Raw genomic sequence first — 13031 nt, 5'->3', positions numbered from 1 at the left:
AACAAAGCAGCCATGAAATAGATGAAAATTCTGACCAAATATTTGGTCATGACTTAAAAAGACTTAATGAAAAAACAGACTTAATGATGAAAAAAAATACAAAAGAAAAATATATAGTCCCAGAGAAGACATTGTGAGAAAAAAAAAAGAGAAGATAAAACTTGATCTGATACATCTGTGGACTCCAGGGAAACACAGGTACAAGGGAAAAGAGAAACATCACAGAATTCAAAGCAGAAGCAGAGCAGCACTAGAGAATGTTAACACAGCTGAAAACGTAGTAAAAAACAAAACAAAACAAAACACAAAAACTGGAGCATTGAAATGAAATAGTGTTGATGATGAAATGGAAATACAGTTTTAAAATAAATCATAAAGACGGCGATGCCTGGGTGACTCTGTTGGTTAATTGTCTGAGTTCAGTTCAGGTCATGATGTTCCGTGGTTCGTGGGTTCAGACCCCACCCTGGGCTCTGTGCTGACAGCTCGGAGCCTGGAGCCTGCTTCAGATTCTGTGTCTCCCTCTCTCTGCCCCTCCCCAACTTGCGCTCAGTCTTTCTCAAAAAAATAAACATTAAAAGAAAATTTAATAAAATAAATCATGAAGACATTGATAGATATGGAAGACAGGCAGTGGAGATGTAAGAAGTGCATGAGTGGAATCACCTCAAAAAAGACAGCAAACCCAAGGAACTGAACAGGGAGCACAAGCAGCAGCAGCTTGATGTGCTGTGTACCAAAGGAAATGGACACAGCGTGGTCACTGCACAGACATATTTGATGTTAAAAATAAAGGAACAGTCCTCTTCCTCTTTCACTTCCTCTTTGTCCTCTCCCTTCTGATCAATTTAGACAAAAGTCACTTGGTGGCACCAGGCAAAATTGGCATGCATCAGGGAGGGAGAGAAAGGGCGGTGGCAGCCCCAGAAGTAACAGTGTTGGAGCCTGTCAGAGAAAGGAGGACGTGCAGGTACAGGAATACAATGGACTGCAGATTTGTGTCCCCCTGGAATTCGGACGCTGAAACCCTAACATCCGATGCGATGGTATTAGGAGATGGGACTTTTAGAGGTGATTAGGTCACCAGGGTGAAGCCTTCATGAATGCAATCAGTGCCCTGGTAAACAAGGAACTTCAGATCTCCCTCTCTCTCTTTAAACCTGTGAGGGCACAAGGAGTCAGAACCCTGGGAGAGGGTCTCACCACACCCCGGCCATGTTTGTGCTATGATCTCAGACATCTGGTCTCCAGAACCGTGGGAAGTAAATTTTTATTGTTTATGCACAACCTCATCCGTGGTACTTGGTTATAAGCCTGCAGTGACTAAGACGAAGAGTGACCTGTCCTGGGGTGCCGCTTCAGTAGGGTAAAGAGGGTACCACGTGGGGAAGAGCTGGCTGGCACAGGGTGTCACAACCCAAGCGGGGTAAGGAGAGTGTCCATGCTGGAGGGCAGCCTGGCCTGGGGTGTTGGAGCCCATATGGGTGGAAAGGGCCTCTGCACAGAGGGACATCTAGGCACAGGGTGGCAGAGCCTAGGCAGTGTGCAAATGGCATCAGTGCAAGAAGGGAGGCAGTCCAGCATGAAGTGCAGCATCCTGACTGTGATCTGCGGCCACAAGGAGCAGCCAGAGCACAGGGGTCAGTGAGTCCATAATCAGCACAGCTTGGAGAGAGAGCAGGCTATCAGGACAAACATGTAAGTGACAAGAAAGGCAGGCACCGCCCTTGGACTCAGGAACCAGTGCTCAGGTCAGCATATCACACTGTGTCCAGCATGACCAGCCTGCCCAGACCACGAGGCAGGCCTCAGAGCTGTTCGTGGGAAGCAACACAACAGCGAACACATGAAGGTGTCAGAACAGATCGGGGACACGGCGCTCTGCAGGCCATTTCTGTCCCTCCCCGCTGCCCCACCACCAGATTCTTGGCCTGACCCTCTGTCGCTTCCATTCTTTACTTCTCCCATCTCAGGACTTCAATAGAAGCGGTTGATCAGAGGCAGATCAGAGGGAGCCTCCTGCAAGAGTTAATGATTACAGCAGCCATGGAACATTCGAACCAAAGGACAAGCAGACTGCTCTAAAGACCTTGGTTCTGTCCTTGACCCTGTGTCTGGTATCTCACTGACTCAGGCTTGCGTAAATGCAGAGATGCCCAGCCCAGGACAACTCAGCCCCGCGCCAATAAGGAGAGGCTTCAATCCAAACTCCTGGCACTCACTCTTTAACTTAGTGTAGAACTAATAGACAAAGATTCTGTACTTAAAATGTAAACTCCAAGCAATTGCAGATGAGAAGGCAGAATTCTCTGTAATAGGCAGATCAGCAAAGATATAAAAGATGTCCTTCCAGGTCCGACAGCATGCAGTGAGGGACACAGATAAGAAAGCCTCAGAATCAAGGATGAGGGAGATACAGACAGGAACGGACAGCGATGTTTTCATCAGACCCTCCTCCATAAGGGTCTCACCAATTCCATAGCGTGAAGAGGTTGGATTTAATGCCAGCATGACACTCTTGAAGACAGCTGTAGTAAAACTTTTGGCCGTGGTGGAAACATTCTTTACCTGTGCTGACAAATATAGCAGCAGTAGCTACATGTGGCCACAGAGCACTGGGGATGTGGCTAGTGCAACTGAAGAACTGCATTTTTAATTTCACCTGATTGTCATTAATTACAATATTTAAATCGGCACTTGTGGCTAGTGGCTCCCATGCTGAACAGTGCAGTTGTACGGAACTTGTGGTCAGTGTATAATTGACTGCTAGTGTACTGTGATATTTTGAGAGAGACCATGAAACAGGAGAGGGTCAGAGAGAGGAAGAAAATCCCAAGCAGGCTCTGCACTGTCAGCGAGGAGCCTGATGCTGGGCTCGAATTCACGGACCCTGAGATCAGAGCCTGAGCCAAAATCAAAAGTCAGAAGCTTAACCTACTGAGCCACCCCGGTGCCCCAATTCTGGTAGTTTTCAATTGTCTCAAATAATCTAAAAGCATTATTCTTTTGTATAAATAAAATGCTGAGTTACAGAACCCTTCTTAATTCATGTGAGTCAAATTTGCAGGGCTCTGGAGTCATGTTTGGGCAAGCTAAGTGCACTCAGCTGCTAGTTGTGGTTCCAGTAGTGGTGCCCAGGGTGGGCAAGGCACTCACAGATAGGCATTACCAGAGCATGATAATGACCAGTTACTATCTCGGTGTTATGAAGGAGTTTGTAAATGGGTAAAGCGTCATGGAGATTTCCCAGGGCGGGAGGATTCCCCGGTGAGTCCATTCCTACCTAAATCTCCTCCACAAAAGTCCAGCAGACACACTCCAGAAGCAGCAGCGTGGGTTTCTTCAGATCAGCCCCAAATGGTTTCTTATGCATGGGATGTAACCCAGGGAGGGTGACAAAGATGGGGAAAGGAGAAAATAGATGGGAAATGAGGGGGTAGAATGGGGTCTGAGGTAAGAAACCAACTATTTTTAAGACCCCTTGGTGAGAGGGCACCTGGACGGCTCTGTCGGTTAAGTAGATTAAGTATCAGACTTCGGCTCGGGTCATGATCTCACAATTTGTGGTTCGAGCCCTGTACTGGGGCTCAGAGCTAACAGCTCAGAGCCTGGAGCCTGCTTCGGATTCTGTGTTTCCCTTTCTCTCTCTCTGCCCCTGCCCTGCTCACACTCTGTCTTTCTCTGTCTCAAAAATAAACATTAAAAAAAAAAAAAAAAAGACCCCTTGGTGAGGATTTATTAATGTGTAAACAACATGGTCCCCTTTGAACCCCAAAGACTCAGAAGTCTTCTGGGACCTGTAAGCCTGCAGGAAAATGGGGCTTTGAGGTGGGCTGAGCCCATAGGCCAGTAGGGCCTGTGCCCTGAAGATGCAGGGAGAACGTAAGGTTAGGGCTTAGCATGGCCAAGAAGATAACAGGGAAGGGGAAGGAGTCAGCCCAGGGTTTTCTTGGTGGAAAGGGACAGGGAAGGCTGAGGCCTATCCTCCCATTGTCTCCCGCCTGTCATACCTGAGTTGTCCTGCAGCTGCAGTGGAATCCTGGGGGGCCATGGCTGGGTCTCAATCGCCTGTGGGAGGGGGCAGACCCTGCCTGTGGCCCTGTCTGCTTTCAGCAGTGGGATGACGAGGAGCACCCGAGGGTGCCTTACGGCTGCTTCCCCGTCTATAACAGAAACCCTGAGTGCTTCCTAGGAAGCCGGTCAGCACAGCCCCAAAGTGCACACATCAGTCAGCCTGCGGACGCACACACAGTTCCCTTTGCATCAGTGAGTCGGATTTCCTGCTCTTGTCCCCACTTGCCACTCTAGGCTCCAGGGCCCAACACATTTCCCTCAAGTATTTTGGGTAGTTCTCAGGAGGCAGTGTCCTGTGTGCTCAGAAACCCATCTGCCAGCTACAGTCAGGATCAGGTGTTTTCACCCCCTCTGCCCTCCTGCCCTCCATCTATCTGCCAGCATCCCCGTTCACGGTCCTGCAGCGAGGGGACCTCATCTCTGCCTCACCACAAGTACCATTTGTGAAAATGCAGTGTCTGTCCCAGGAATGCTCTCTCCTGTTTCCAGAGCTGTGACGAAAGGGGCTCGGCTCTAGGCAGCAATTTCTCGGATTTTATGAAACACTGTACTGCCTCCATCTTGAAACAATGCTGTTCGTTTCACCCAAATGACCAGACCTCAGCAAACTGTGGCTGCCAGATTCATTTAAGAAGAAAAATCAAACAAACAAAAAAACCTTAATTTTTATTTTTTTAATTAAAAAAATGTTTTTTGAGGGAGAGACAGACAGACAGGATGTGAGCGGGAGATGGGCAGAGAGAGAGAGGGAGACATAGAATCCCAAGCAGGCTCCAGGCTCCAAGTTGTCAGCACAGAGCCCGATGCGGGGCTCAAACTCACAAACCATGAGATCATGACCTGAGCCGAAGTCTGATGTTTAAATACTGAGCCACCCAGGCGCCCACAACCTTAAGTTTTAATAATAATCATAAATGAGGTCCCCTTCGGTCTCCCACCTCCCTCTTTATGAGGTCGAAGCCCAGTTCGGCAGTACCTCACGTCAGGTATTTGGCGGCCCTTGGGAATGCTCGTGCTGTCTGTGATTTAATCTTCCTTGTCACTCGCTGGCTTTCCCTGCCTGGGGAGCTAGTGTTCAGTCACATCCCTAGTGTCCAGACTCTGCAAATGCTCTGGCCAGTCCTGCGGCAGGCCTGGGTTCTCTCGGAAGGGTCTTGTACAAATACACCCTGAAAAATACAAAGTGCTGTACGGACTCAGAGCTCGGGGTGTTCTTACGCAAAAGCCGAAAAATCCATGAGCCCGTAGCCACATCTCTTCTCCTCTGAATCAGACAACAGCAGTGCTGGACGGATCCCTAGAGATGACCCAAAGTCGTTATACTTGTGAGGACAGCCCCAGCCCCACTGCCTGGTCATGACCAGAACTCCCTGCGTGGTCCAGGGAGGGAGCGCCAAATGCGGGAAACCAGCTCACGTCAGCCTTTGCGTTGTTAGCCTCACCCAGCTGTTTCAGATGTACACCCGAGTGTTTACAGGTGACTTCACCCCTGCAGCTGCCAGGAAGAGGACATCAACAGGCTGGCCGCTCCCAGAGTCCCAGAGGAAGTCTGAGCTGGCCTTGCAGGCCTTGCCTGGGGGTTTTTTTTTTAATGGATTAGGCCAGCCAGTAAGACTTCGGGGCTAGCATGTCCCACAGAGTATTGGGTGGATCTCCGGATGCCTCCCCTACCTCCCACCCCTAGGCCTTGGCAGGGTAAAAACTTGCCCTGGAAATCAGTGCCTGGGTGCCAATGTCCAGGACTGAGGTCCATTCTAAACTTGCAACGTGACCGACTAGCTTAGAGCTTGGCCCTCTCTTATCTCTACCTGACAGCTCTTCGCCCACAGCCCTGACCAACATCCCTGAGGAAACACCCCTAAAGGTATGCCCTCCAGAAACGTATATTGCTCCATTTCCTGCTTCTTCCCCAGGCACAGCTGGCTTCCTTGCCCCCAGCAAGCCACAAAGCCAGTGCCAGGGGCAGGCTCCAGGGCAGCTGGGGGCGGGAGTCAGGAGCACAGAACAGCAGACGAGGGACAGGACCCTCGGTCCCTTGGGAGTTGGCAGCAGTTAGGAGAAGGGGCTGGGAACCCTCATAGTGAGGAGCCTGCAGAGGTGGTAGGAACCTCTGGAGGCTGCCCAGTGCCTCCCTGAGTCAACAGCAGTCCCGGTGACACAGGTGGCACGGATCCCTGTGAGGAGATAGAGAGGCAGCCCAGCGTCAGCATCCAGGGAGGAAAAAAAAGACTGCACTGAAGGGGAGAGAGACCGTGGCACTCTCCTGAGCCAACGTGGACCCCTCCTTGTGGCCTGAGGCCCAGCTCCCAGACACCTGCAGCTCCTAGAACTGTCCTCTAGGGCCTAAAATGGTGCTTGGCACATAGCGTATGCTCAGTACACACGTGCCAAAATGGATGAGTCTGGAAGTGAGGCCTGCTTACCTGCAGCGACTGGTTTCACGGCAAAACAAGTTGCCGTTTCCATATCCTGTGTGTGGTGGGGCAACGCCCTGCCCCCTCACTGTCTCAGCCCCTGTTCCTCAGAGAGAGCTCCATGGATGACTGCCACAGTGCCCCCTTCACCACTCTCCTTCGGCATGGGCAGAATCAGGGCTTGGGAGGCCCCCATGACTCTCTCCTTTACTAGTCTGGGCAGAATCCTGCCCTCACTCCTGTTGGACTGGTTTGGAAGGCTCCATTTCACGGAGCCTGCCCTTCTAAAAAACAGCGTCATAAACACTTCATAATGTCACCCCGCTCACAGTCCAACCTCATTGTCCTGAGGCAGAACCATAGCACGTGAGAGGGGCAGTGTCCTCCTTGACTACATCTCCTCAGAGGTTCAGGAGGAAACCCTTATAAAAGCTTTTTTTCCCCCAAAAAATACTTAGGCAAGTATGAGTAGATACCTCCTGTGAAGAGTTCATTCATTCACTCCACACATATTTCTCACGCTGCCTTCCCCATGTCAGGCGTTGCCCAGGAGCTGGGGTAGAGCAGAGAGCATAACCAAGTCCCTGTCCTCGTGAAGCTTACATTCTAATGCATTAAGAGGAACAATAGATAAATAATACCTCAGTGTGGTGCGAAGTGGCAAGAAGAAAAATCAGAGTAAGGAGATAGATACAGAATGGCTGGGAACACATGGGTATTTGTGTTATCTGAGGAAGAATCTCCAGAGAAGCTCTTCCGGATTAAGTGAATTTGAGCAGACACCTGGAGGAAGTGAGGAAGTGAATGTGCCTATGTATCTGGGAGGAAATGGTCTAGCAGAGGAATTAAAAGCACAAAGACCCAGACGCAAAGAGTGTCTGGTACGTGTGAGGAACAGCCAACGGTCCAGTGTGGCTTAAGAGTAGGCAAGAAGGGTAGATTTGAAAGGTAGCAGAGAGCCAAAAGATAAATGTCATGGTAAATAAAGATTTTAGATTTATTCCATGTGACAAGGGAAGGCCTTACAGGGTTCTGAGCAGAGGAGAGACATGATCCAACGTGAATTATAAAAGGAACACACTGGCTGCTGGGTGCAGAATAAATCAGAGCTGGGCAAGGATGGGGGACAGGGAGACAAGGCTATGCAGTAGTCCAGTTAAGGGATGATTGTAGCCCAGACTAGAGTGGGCATGGTGGAAATAGCAGCAAATAGGCAGAATCTGGATATTTTCAAAAGAACAGCCAACAAGATTTTCTGATGGATTGTATGTGCATTAACAGAGAAAGATAAAAGTCAAAGATGACTCCAGGGGTGACTCAGAATGTTGATTTGAACAAGCAGGAAGAATGAAGCTATCACTAGGAAATGCTTTCAACTCTGGGGTTTTGTGTGTCTCTGAAAAGAAAATGAAAAGCAGGAATCAAGAAAGGGACATGCCAAGGACCCAGAGGCAATGCTCATGGTCCACTAAAGAGGGTGACCCTGCACATGTGCATGCTGATGGATATATAAGGACATGACACTGATGGTGGGCATGTGGGTGCAAATGCAAGTGAGCCCAGGGCATATGTGGAGGACATTAGGTGTGCACTGGGATAGTTGTGGATCATAAGGTAAACCCGGACAGCATCTTGTAAAAGGAGAAGCGTGAAGGACAGTTACTTACCTTGTTTTGACTATGTACTAGACCTTTGACTTGAATAATCCAAGAAGATTTATCCAGCTCTAATATCATCCAAAACAAAACCTTGAGGCTTTATTTGGGACTTTGTGTAGACGTCAAAGGACTAGTTGAGAATAAGGAGCACATACTCTAATGAGAACTACAATCAATTTACTCTAAATTCTTGAAGACAACACAATATAAATGCTGTGCAGAAGGTTCTGATCTTGCTGAAGATCCATAACTACTATAGCCAAGAGAATGGTCTCTTCCCTTCAGGTTTTTTCTATCCAAGAATTCTTCCATATCTTCCTTTGTGGGTATCACCCTGACATTGTCCCACATGGTGTAGTTTGCTCTGGGATGTTCACTTCTTGCCTCATACATTTGTTACTATTCACGGTCTAGGATTCATAGTTTTGGCTTATGTCTGCATTTCAAGGGAGGATTTGCTTCTCTCTAATATGCTCTATAAAATATTTAATGTTGGCTTTACTTGTTAACCCAAGAAGGCTACATGATGGGGCAGTTCTGTTTTCCCTGCCAGGCTGTGTTTTCTCTCTAGGATCAACTTTTTTAGTGAACTTCTGCAATGGGTGGGGTATTTTAAAGCCCTTTGACACATGCAGCACACCTGAGACCATGAACACTGAGGATGAATGAGTAGGAAAGACTCATTTCCTCTTCTACATCAGCTAGAGGAAAAATCTCTGTTTCTTCATCTACTGCTCTCAATACTTCATTCTGGTCACCAAATACGAGGGGAGAGGGTTCCCACACAAAGCAATTCTCCAATTCTCTGTATACAACAACTGGGTGTCATACAATTCAATTTTGACACGGTCTACCTGGGATTAGAGCAGACCCCATTGGTTAAGGACTAATCCCAGAAGACGTCACCTCCTCTCCCACTTCAGGCACCAATTACAAGTCTAAGCTATCACATGTGCTTGTGACACTACTGGATATAAATCAGAGGTTCCCAGGTTCCCAGGACACCCACCTATGTTTGATGATTTGCTAGAGCAGCTCACAGAACTTATGGCAATAGTTTACTAACTAGATTATTGGTTTACTTATTATGAAAGGACACAACTGGGGCTCCTGGGTGGCTCAGTCACGTAAGCGTCAGACTTCAGTTCAGGTCATGATCTCACAGTTTGTGGGTTTGAGCCCCATAGTGGGCTCTGTGAAGACAGCTCAGAGTCTGTAGTCTGTTTTGGATTCTCTCTCCCTTTCTCTCTGCCCCTCCCCCGCTCATGCTCTGTGTGTCTCTCTCAAAAATAAATAAACATTAAAAAAAAAAAAAAAAGGACACAACTTAGGGGCACCTGGCTGGCTCAGTCAGTAGAGTATCTGACTCTTGATCCCAGAGTCGTGAGTTCAAGTCCCACATTGGGCATGGAACCTACTTAAAAATAAAAAAAAGTATACAATTCAGAATAGCCAGATGGGAGAGCTGCATAGGACTAGGTATGGAGAAGAGATGTGGAGTTTCTATCCTCCCCCAAGCACCTCGACATGTTCACCAGCTGAGATGCTCTCTGAACCCCATTGTTTAGGGTGCTTATGTAGGCTTCATTATGCAGGCACAATTGATGAAATCATTGGCCATTGGTGATTAGATCAGCCTCCAACCCGTCTCCCTCTCCCCTCCCCCAGAGGTCGGGGTGGCGGGGGGGGGGGGGGGGGGGGGGGGGGATGAAAGTTCCACCCATCTAATTACCTCGATGGTTCCCCTGGCAACCAGCTCCCAGGTTAGAGGCTTTCCAAAAGTCACCTCATTAACATAAACTTAGAAAGGATTGAATGGGACTTGTTCTGAATAACAGAAGATACTTCTATCTCTCATCTCTTCTAAAATTCCAAGGATTTTCTGTTCTTTCTGTGCCAGGAATGCAGATGAAGACCAAAAATATATTTTTTATCATAAATCACATGATTGCACTGAGCCTGCTGTACTACCAGGTTTTCAATAATATTTTGTGGATATTTTTCCTATGGGAAAGCATCTCTAGTTGAATGATGAATGAGAAACTATAATCTACTTTGAAAATCTCTGTTCCTGGCAGTGTATAAAGTAGAAGATATCAGTAGATTTTCCTTGACATCATGGACTGGTAGTAATTTAATTTTGAATTTATGAGCATTATTTGGGTCCCTGACTCACCACGCAGCCTCAGAATCACCCCAATGGCATGCAACTCATTCTCTGGGAACTATGGAGGTGTGGCATGTCTCTGATAATACAAAGTCTCCTGGTCCAGTTTTTCTCTTGCCTTAGAGACATAGGACAAAGTCCTGGAGCTCCCTGTATCCAGGACCTATCCTTCTTTTAAATCAAGGAAAGCCCTACTCTCTCCTGTGTCCAAATGGGAGGACTAGCCAGGTCTCCCGCCCAAAACTTGTTACAAGCCGGGAAAACCCCATTCCCTTTCAGGGAAATGCCTTTGGCTCTTTCTCTCATATTCAGTAAGCTTCTCCTTCAGGGAAAATAGGACACACAAGGCTATGACACCACTGGCCTCATGCACAAATATTCAGAGAATATAAGCAAACAAACCCACAGCTACCACAGCTTCCTAGAACAACTGTTCCCAGAACCCAAAATATACCGTGATCCAGATCTGCACTGTTTTATTGCCTATCATGGAACAATAGGTAGTTAAGGTTTAGCTAATAGTAGGGTCTTTATTTTGTATAAGCTTTAGGGAAAAGGTAGGGATTCAGGCCTGCACTAGCCATGCTGTTTCTGACAATACCACCAGAATGACAGAAGGTACTTTGGAAACTATTTTGAGGTGGGAAATAGAAGCTTTGGCGAAATGCTTTATGTGAGGCTGGATGTCTGACTTGGAGAACAAGGGAGTCTTTCACGTTTTGCAAGGTCACCATATAAGAATATCTAAGTTCAGGGGCGCCTGGGTGGCTTAGTTGGTTAAGTGTCCGACTTTCACTTAGGTCATGATCTCGCAGTTCGTGGGTTCGAGCCCCGTGTCGGGCTCTGTGCTGACTGCCAGCTCAGAGCCTGGAGCCTATTTCAGAGTCTGGAGCCTATTTCAGAGTCTGTGTCTCCCTCTCTCTCTGACCCTCCCCTGCTCACGCTGTCTCTCTCTCTCTTCTAGAAATAAAAAAAATTAAAAAAAAAAGAATATCTAAGTTCATAGCAGCACTCTCAACAATAGCGAAAACATGGAAAGAGCCTAAGTGTCCATCAACGGACGAATGGATCAAGAAGATGTGGTTTATCTATACAATGGAATACTACATGGCACTGAGAAAGAATGAAATCTGGCCACGTGTAGCAACATGGATGGACCTTGAGGGTGTTATGCTGAGCGAAATAAGACAGGCAGAGAAGGACAGCTACCATATGTTTGGACGTATAGGTGGATTAGGAGGAACTTAACAGAGGACTGTGGGGGAGAAGAAGGGGGGAAACAGGGGAGGAGAGGGAGAGAGGCAAACCATGAGAGACTCTTGAATGCTGAGAACAAACTGAGGACTGATGGGTGTGGGGGGGGAGGGGGGTGATGGGCATGGAGGAGGGCACTTGTTGGGATGAGCACTGGGTGTTGTTGGAAACCAATTTGACAATAAACTATTTGAAAAAAGGATATCTAAGGAAACCTTTCTCATAAATTTGAAAATGCACAATTGATATAAACCAATCTTCCACAAATTTATAATTTCTTAAGAAATTGGGCTATGTCTGGGAGTGCCCGGGTGGCTCAGGTGGCTAAGCATCCGACTTTGGCTCAGGTCGTGATCTCACGTTTTATGGGTCTGAGTCCCATGATGGGCTCTGTGCTGACAGCTCAGAGCCTGGAGCCTGCTTCAGATTCTGTGTCTCCCTCTCTCTCTGCTCCTCCTCTTCTTGCTCTCTGTCTCTGTGTGTGTCTCTCTCTCTCAAGACAAACACTAAAAGAAAAGGGGAAGAAGAAGAAGAAGAAGAAGAAGAAGAAGAAGAAGAAAGAAAAGAAATTGGGCTCCATCCTGGAAGGGGAAAAGGAAGGAAAGGAAGCTTACGGTAGCTATGTACAAGCTGGTCAGGGCTCCTGCCTGGCTGTAGTACTGAGATAGGGCTCTCACAGACCAGACTGTTAGGATGGAACAGGACAGGAAGCAAAGTGGATATCACCATGGTTAGCCACCTTCTAGGACACTTTTAGTTGACAGAACAAGCTGAACCTCATGAGAGTGGAATAAATCCTTGAGTGAGTGGCATGGGCCCTGGCAGAGAATGTTCAGGAGGATCTCTACTGAGTGACCAGAATCTAGGTCCTCCAGCAAGTATCTAATTTAGTGCCAGATAAGCTTGTTGCCTCCTCCTCCAGGGTTTCCTCAGGCTATGGAGAAGTGGCTTAAAACTATACCTTGTACTCAAACTGTAGCTCTGAAGGGAAGACACATTGGCTCTTGATGAGAGAGAAAGCTCACATTTGCTCAAAGCAAAAGAGCAAGGGGGAAAAAAGGCCTTTCCACTAGGTAATTAAGCAAACAAACTACAAGGGTCAAAGAAAACAAACAAACGAACAAACCACACCTCATACAAAATACCGAGAACCCAGTCTGAGGGAAACCACAGTCTAAGAACAAAGACATTCTACCCAAAAATTTGATCATGAATGTTCACAGAAGCATATTCATAATAGCTAAGAGGTGGAAACAACCCAAATGCCCATTATTTGATGAATGGGTAAACAAAATGCGGTATATTGGGGCACCTGGGTGGGTCAGTTGGTTAAGTGTCCGACTTCAGCTCAGGTCATGATCTCGCGGTTCGCGGGTTCGAGCCCTGTGTCAGGTTCTGTGCTGACAGCTAGCTCAGAGCCGGGAGCCTGTTTCAGATTTTGTGTCTCCCTCTCTCTCTGACCCT

The sequence above is a fragment of the Hyaena hyaena genome, unplaced genomic scaffold (assembly GCF_003009895.1).
Source record: "Hyaena hyaena isolate Hyena2069 unplaced genomic scaffold, ASM300989v1 scaffold_874, whole genome shotgun sequence".
Lineage (NCBI taxonomy): Eukaryota > Metazoa > Chordata > Mammalia > Carnivora > Hyaenidae > Hyaena > Hyaena hyaena.
Note: the sequence above shows the minus strand (reverse complement) of the source record.